Source organism: Marmota flaviventris, chromosome 17, assembly GCF_047511675.1.
Source record: "Marmota flaviventris isolate mMarFla1 chromosome 17, mMarFla1.hap1, whole genome shotgun sequence".
Lineage (NCBI taxonomy): Eukaryota > Metazoa > Chordata > Mammalia > Rodentia > Sciuridae > Marmota > Marmota flaviventris.
Genome location: NC_092514.1, coordinates 61,530,380 through 61,538,732, shown reverse-complemented (window position 1 = coordinate 61,538,732; position 8,353 = coordinate 61,530,380). Strand labels below are relative to the sequence as shown.

The 8,353-nt window shown below is 40.2% G+C and overlaps 1 non-coding gene across 1 annotated transcript; it reads left to right on the top strand.

The window, feature by feature from the left end:
* Positions 1–1,290: 1,290 nt before the first annotated feature.
* On the top strand, positions 1,291–1,363 carry Trnal-caa (transfer RNA leucine (anticodon CAA)). Its single transcript has one exon. It is a non-coding gene; the product is annotated as a tRNA-Leu (tRNA).
* The last annotated feature ends 6,990 nt before the right edge of the window (positions 1,364–8,353 follow it).

Below are 8,353 nucleotides of genomic sequence, written 5' to 3'. Positions count from 1 at the left end.
TAATATATGCCCAGCACTGGGAAAATAGATTTTTAGTTATTTACTATGTGAAATCTAATATCAAGTTATATAAACTTAAAGTTATTCGCAGTACGCTTAAGAGACTTAAATGCTATCTTTTTAAACATTAACTGATATTATAACTTCAATATATTTTGAGTTTAGTTTACTAAATATATAGTTAGCTCTATCGTAACAGCAAATTCATATAACATTTTTTAGATAAAGGATATGGTTCTCAGTGCTTTACATGTATTATGTCATTTAAACCTCACAACTGCTTTATGAGGCTGGTATTAAAGTTATCATCTATTTTAAAGATAAGGGAAACTGAGGCATAGAGTGGGTAAGTTGTTCAAGGTCAATAGCCAGGAAATGGTGAAACTGGTCTTGAACCAAGGCCATCTGGCCTTAGTGTCTGTGTTCTGAATCACTGTCTGTTAACCTATCATCCCACGATTGTTGATTATTTTTCAGGAGAGAATATTGGTTCATTTAGCCAGTCTTCACTGAGCACCTGCCATTTGCCTTGCACTGGGAGGAGGTTCAGGACATGCGAGGACAAGCAGCTCACAGGTGCACGCGCAGATATCTTGGCATTTGTTGGCATTCACAGGGTACACAGGTCTCCAAAACAAGGCAGAGGAGTGGGAGTCCAGTGCCAGGGAACAGCAGCAGTAAATACACACAGTAGAAAGGAACAGATTGTCTTCGAGAAGCAGTGGATAGTGTCTGAAAAACAAGCACGTGAGATTAAAGGTACATAGAGAGGCTCGACTCCCAAGAGGAGGACTCTGAACCCTGGGTGGTCAAGGAATATGTTTTTCTAAAGCAAGGAAGCTCTGCTGTGAATATGGCTAATGCGATGATCGCATCAACAGGGTGTTTAAGGGATTTGTTAAATTATGCATTAAAATGTTTAATGCAGTGCCTGGAACATGGTAAGTGCTCTGTAAAAGGTTCTAGTAGGTGTGGTAGTTATTTTAAATAAGCCAACAGAAGCTGGAGCTCTTATGTCATTTCCAGATATTCTCCAACAATGAGACGATCTGGGGTTAAATTCAGGAGTTTAGCTTTCCAGTCTCTTAAGTCTTCTGCCTGGGCAGAGTCTTCGTGATACTCTGTCCTTCTCAAGTACCTTCTGCCATGTGTGGCCTGTTTGGGGAGGTGGCCATCACAAATGCCCTGTAGGATTTATTGCCCAGAAGGGCTGGAGGCACTTCTCTATTAGCTTGAGGATAGAATTTCCCCCCATATTGTATTTCTCATTAATATCTGTGATTTAGGGCTGGGGACATAGCTCAGTTGGTAGAGTGCTTGCCTCAAAGGCACAAGGCCCTGGGTTCAATCCCCAGTGCCACCAAAATACACACACACACACACACACACACACACGTATATATATCTGTGATTTATGTGGAGATGAAATATGTTTTAAATGCAGTTGGACATTTTAGCTGGAGAACAGGAGGTAATGGAACAGCATGTCATTGTAGTTGGTCTGTGTTCCTGAGAGGAAATTTGACTTCTTGGTTAGTTGGGAAGAAGTATGCAAAGAAAGAAGACAGCAGAAAGGAAGGGGCACGATATGAGGAAAAAGGCCCATAAATATTGACTGTTTGGGTTTTTAGGAGTGTAGATGTGTGGGATAAAGATGGACCAATCCTCCAAACGGAGTGAAATGTGCCTGTGAGCAATCTCCTTCCTGTTTCCTCAGCTATTTTCCACACATGATTATCTGGCTATTACTACCCTCTCAATAGCCCAAAGGTTTTCTGCTCCAAAAGACATATCTGAATGAAGAGGATGTATAGGAAAAAGTGATTTATTGAGTACCTACTACATGTCAGGAAAACGATTATTAATGATCTCATTTGATGTAGCATTACTGGGAGGTACTGGAACCCTTTATTTGATAAATAATCAAAAACTCTGGAGAAGACACAAGAATTGTTTAAGGTCTCAGTCTGTCAGTGATTTAAATTTGGTTCTTTTGATTACTTTTCAGATCCTGCCCTCTATCCTTCCCTCAGTGAAAAGCATCTTTAGGGTGATCAGAGTGTACAAGCTATACTCAATACAACATAACAAGATGGATTTATTTTGCTTAAATAAACGTTAATGCATGAAACAAGAGTTTATTATTACCTCCGTTTTGAGCTCTCATTTCTGTTCTGAACCTCTGTGTAGTTCTCTTGCACTTTGATTTCTTTGGATCACTAAAACAAGTGTTGCAGTAAAGTGTAAAAACACTAACCTCAGAGTTTCCTGATGCTATTTTTAGAATTCTACTACATTGTCCCCCATCCCAGTGAAGAACCTTGAATTCTTTCTGCTTTAAGCTCTTGATCTCCAACCCTGTCATTCCTCACTCTTCTCAAACTTCCTAATGCTTCCTGACCTCAACTTCTTCATCCCACAATATTATTAACCCACTAGGATTTTTTCCAGGTGTATATCTTTTGAACAAGTGAATACCAATTATAGAAAATGTAATTATAGTTCTTTAACTCTGGCCCCCTTATGACCAAGATTCCTGTCATCCTTTTGGGAAAAGATTTGATTTGTCTCATCCAACAAAAATAAATACTACATTAAAAATTCAAGAAGGCCAAAATCTTGAAATTTTGTATTTTAACTATTAGCCCTTGAAAAGACAGGAACTTTGATCTAGGGTTATGTAGCGTATCAATCCTATTTCTATGTCTCATATTTGTAATTCAGGAACAGAGTTAAAAAAGAATGAAGTATCTTATATGCATTTTTGGATTTGTCAGCACAAACCCTACTATTATGTATAACTATAAAGTATTGATAAAACCAAAAAAGAATGTAATTAGAAATGAATACACCCTACGTGTACTAAAACTTACTGCTTTGGATTAGTCTCTTTCAATCTCACCAAAATGATTTTACTTACCTCTTAAATCTCCAGACTTACCCAAAGCTTTCATGCTTTAGGTGACGCGATGAGTCACATTTTCTCTCTTCAAGAGTTTTCAAAGTCCCTTTGTATCCTTGGGCTTTTAATATTAGTTTTGCTAATATTAAAAGGTGTTTACAGCAGCACAATTCACAATAGCTAGAATGTGGAACCAACCTAGATGCCCTTCAATAGATGAATGGATTAAAAAATGTGGCATTTATACACAATGGAATATTACTCAGCACTAAAAAATAACAAGATCATGGCATTTGCAGGCAAATGGATGGCATTCAAGCAGGTTATGCTAAGTGAAGTCAGTCAATCCCTAAAAAACAAATGCCGAATGTCTTCTCTGATATAAGGGGGGTGACTCAAAATAGGATAGGGAGGAAGAGCATGAGAAGAAAACTACCACTAAATAGAGAAGAGAGGTGGGAGGGAAAAAGAGGGAGAAGGGGAGTTGCAAGGAAGATGGAAGAACCTCATTGTTATACAGAATACATTTATGATGTTGTAATGAGAAAAAGAAAATAAAAGTATGTCACATTAGATTGGATAGAGAGAAAGGATGGGAGAGGAGGGGAGGAGTAGGGGGGATAGGAAGGGCAGCAGAATAGAATAGACAATATGATTGATGTATGTACATTCCATGTATGTATTATATGTCAAAATACATTCTGCTGTCGAGTATGACTAAAAAAAATTAAAATTAAAATTAAAAAAGGTGTTTACTTGAATAATTATGATGGAAAGCAGATTTATTCTATTAGAGTTATGATTTGGGGATGTTAGTAATCAAGTCTCCCTGGTGTAGCCCACTTCCCAAAGAGGATTCTGAGGGAACTGATGGAACTTTTGTAACCACAGAACTCAAGGTGCTGAGCTTCCTACTTTCTCAACCAGGTTCTGTCTGACCCAAAATGTTCGCTTCTCTGGCTTTCACCCTCCAAAGCCCAGAGATTCATATTTTCTAGCCATATCCAACTACCGTAATTACTCAGAGTCCCTAAGCAGAAAGTCTGAACAAATTGTTCACTGAATAATCTTAAATTTTAAAGGTAATAAGAGTATAACAGGACCCAGGGAGGAGACAAGTACCACACCCATTATTTGGTCTGAATGAATTTTATATGAAGGGTGCTAGTTAGCTAGGTGACAGAAAGGGTTGAAAGGACCTTAAGGTATCACAAATGTAGGAGCTGTTGTCGTTTGAAAGGGAAGATTTAAAGCCTGAGCTGTCAAGGGAAGAGGGAAGTCGGTAAAGCTTCCCAAATGTCAAGAGGGACAGGGGTTGCCCTGTACAGAGGAGGACAGACTGGCTGGAGCTGATAACAGAGGGTGCAACGAAGCTGTTCTAGGAGTGTTGAGAAAACTGCAAACTGAATCCCGGGGTCACCATGGCAAGAGTCTGCACTTGCTGGAGTGAAGCAGTGTAACTGGGATGACAACCCACTGGCCTAGAGTTAAGCAGAACCAAGCAAAAAGGAAGGAAAAAGTTCCTGCGTCCTCTTCCAGGCCTGCGGCTTTCCTCTCTCGCCCCCTAGTGGCAAAGCCGAGCAGAGCCGCTGCAGAGCCGCAATGGGTTTTTCAAAGCTCAGTACCCAAAGGGCACAGAGTAAAATTGTCAACCCCGCGGCTTCGCAAAGAGCCATCCCTAGATCTGAATCTACCCCACACCAGTCTTGACTTCCAGTTCCTTAATTTCTTTGTCTCTACCTGAGTTTGGGGATCAGCATTGGATCATATTTCAGTTTTTCCTTATGTGTTGAATGACTAGAAACAAACTATTTAACCTCTTTTAGGTTTGATTTACTCGTCTACCAAACCGAGATAAAATCTGTTCCACAGGATGGATGTAAGTATTAACATTAGGCTCATGGGAAGTTAATTTAGTCTGTGGTCCAGCATTCGAAGCAAAGGGAAGACAAAATGCACAAGGAGGAATCATATTCAGTTTGGACAATCCTTGCTTCTATGGTTGGTTCTGAGGCTGTCCTCCATATTTATAACTCTTCCAACACCCATTTCATACTTTCTTTACCTTTAGTCAGGACCTCCTGCTGTTGGGGTTCTTAACCTTGTAGGTGATATAAACCTTCACTCCTGAAAAGGCCCTGCCTGTTTTGGTGTTAGTTTCCCATTAACTTTTACCAAGCATCAAATTAATGCCCTGGTTTCCAGATATAGCCCTTTCTCCTCCATTGTGTAGCAGCAACCCAAACTTTCTTTTGGGAGTCAGGATCAAAAGCCAGTGGAGTAACCTCCTTCTTTCTCTGTGGTTCAGGGACACCAGGAGCCCCCAAATAGCTAGGTGGAGGTCTTAACATCTAATTCATTGTTTTCCCTCTTGGTGGAAGCCTCTTCCCTTCCTAGGAATGGAGACCTCAAAATCAGCAGAACACAAAGTTGTGGGGCAAAAAGCAAGCAAAAAAAAAAAAAAAAAAAAGAAAGAAAGAAAAAAAAATCTGCTTCTGGATTGCTAGGTGTAATAGAGCAGTTACTTTCACTTCCACCCTTCAATTCTGGCTGTGGCAAATAAGGTCTCCTATGCTGGTCTTGGATTCAGAGCCTATTCTACACCCTGCAAAGAACCATATCCTTTCAGTGTGTCACCTCTCCACAGGTGCCATAGCAGTCTTTGGGAGGCCATTGGGCCTTTTCATTAGGATAGCTGCTTTGGGATAATGATGGATGTGTTAAGACAAGTTAATTCTACAGATATGGACCTATTGCTGCATTTCTTTTGCTATGAAATAAACTATTTGATCATAATCAGTGCTATATGGAATCATATCATGGAAGATAAAGCATTTCTTAAGCCTAGATGATGGTGCTCTCAGCCCATGTCCATATCCAGAATGACTCTTCCAATTAAGTCAAATGTCTCTTTCTTCTATAATGGCAGAGAGTGAATGTAATCAACTTACCAGAAGCTGTGTAGCTGGTCCACCCAGAGGATGTGCCCAATGAGGAGGTCATTGTTAAAGAGTGCCTTTGGCAGATACTCACTGATAGAAGAATCCAGGTCAACAATGAGGAGGGGGAGTCTATGTTGTGAGGCCCTAGCATAAGCTTCATCACTGCCAACATAGCCAGTTTGTACACAGTCCACTGAACAAGCACAGATATGACTGGGAGGGGCTGATCGACATATATAGAACATGCCATTTTGTCTACCTGATTATTGGGAGCCTCTTCTGCTGGGGCTGCCTTTTGGTGAACATTCACTAGGAACAAGTGTACCTTCATACTCTGTGTCCATCATGAGAACCATTTGAAAGCAAAAAACAAAAAAACAAAAAAACAAAAAAAAACAACAAACGGGGACAGACCTCAACAGACCAGTGATGTTTTATTAAGCACTGTGGGGGGGAGGGGCACATTTTCAGGAGAGAATATGGCAACCGGTTACAAGGGGGGTCTGATTTTTATAAGGTTTAAGTAAGACTTGAATCATAGCAGAATGCTTGGGTTGGGCAATCAGGGAGAAGAACAGTTGTGCAAGTTCAAAGCCCAGGTCAAAGGGAGTAGTTGTGAAAGTTCAAAGCCCACTGTTTTCTTTCTCTCCCTGGGACTCATTGTCCTTCTTCTCCCCTGGGGGTTGTTGTTCCCCTTTTTCTCTAGGGGTTGTTGTTTTCCATATCCTTACCATCCATTTTCAAATGTCTTCCCTAGACCTCCTTGACACTGATATGATAATCCTGTTCCCGAGTCTCTGGTTGTCCAACAGAACCACTAGCAATTACTTAAGAATTGCTGTGGATCTGTATTTCTGGGAATCTTTTAATCCAGACCAAAATATCACTTGGAAGTCTTGCCCAGTGAGAGGATTTCCCTCCCCAACTGTTCTTCAGGGCCACTCTTGAATGGGTTTGTAATAATGAAGCTATCCATTTTCAGGTGTTTCCAGTATTATTATTTAGAAACTATCTGTAAACTGTTTATTTTTCCTTCTCCACAAACTGCTCATAAGGAATTACCTGTGAAACCAAGTATGTGAATCAAGGAAGGGGAGACAATGTGGTTAAGGGTGGTGGCGAAAGAGTTTGGGCCACTGCTCATTCAACTTACTTGAACCATTTGGATATGCTCGAGCCTCATCTCTCGTATAATATTTCCACTCGGATGCACTGCTCTTGTGCACACCCAGCCTTATGGCTTGGTGGGCCAGGTGACAACCAGTTCATCATGAGAAGCTCAGCTTGTAGGTCATTCTGTCTGTTCCAGAAATTCTGGATCTCTTGTAAGCCAGAAGTAGTTTATTGAAAGGAGAGTAGTTCTTTTCAGAAGAGGCTTTTCTCGAAAGCCCCATAGGTCTGCTCTGGAATTCTTCTCTTGGTGCTTACCAGAAGCTACATATGGTAACTATATTTTTCAAGACACTTGGAACATCACTGGGTCTGCTGGCCTGGAAGGCTAAAATGAAGTAACAGTTTGCATTGCACCTGGGCTTGTCCTCAATGCCTTCCCTTAACTCTTGTTCCCTCTAAAAATCAGCAGCATTTTGAATTATCCTTAAATAGGTTGAAACAGCACACTCAAGAATACTCAAAGACCATCAGGAGTTGTGCTTTCTAAGGGACAGCATTCTTTTCTTTCATCTTTGAAAATATCATCATAACATTTTCCAGACAACTGGGCCTTTAAGAAACTTCACTGAGGTGGTGAGCTTAAATTTTTATAGTTTTTTTTTTTGTTGTTGTTGTTATCCTGGAGTTCAGATATGCTTTTCTAAGACATTTGATGTACTTGCTACTTCCTGTTCATGAGATTTAATCAGCATGATGTCATCAATGTAGCAGACGGATTATGATGTGGTGTGAAATGTCAAAATGATTAAGATCTCTTCCACGACTATTATGACAGAGAAGGGTAGTTGACATAGTCCTGAGGAAATCACTTGGAAGGTTACTATTGGTCAGTCTAGGTCAAAGCAAAGTACTCTGATGTCCTGATATGGAGAATATGGCATTCTTCATGTTAATGACTGCATACCAGGTGCCAGGGGCTGTATTAATTTGTTCCATTAAACACACTGCATCTGGCTGGGCTTGGTGGCACACACCTATAATCCCAGCTACTCAAGGAGGCTGATGCAGAAACACAAACATACAACAAAAAAAAAAAAACTACATTTGGAACATCAACTCCAATTGGGGTCACCACCTGAATCGGTTTAAGTTATATGCAATTATTCTCCAAAATCTATGTGCTTTCTCTATGGGACAAACAACTGAGCTAAATATGGTATCACTATCCTGACTTTTTTCAGGTCTCCTATAATGGCATCCATCTTCACAATTCCCCCAAAGTTATAGTATAATTTTGACTTTACTATCCTTGTATTGAGGAGCACTTCTGAGGGATTTCTTTCTTGGCCTTTCGTCAAATATGGATGTTCCAATTTAGAAATTCACACATTAGGTA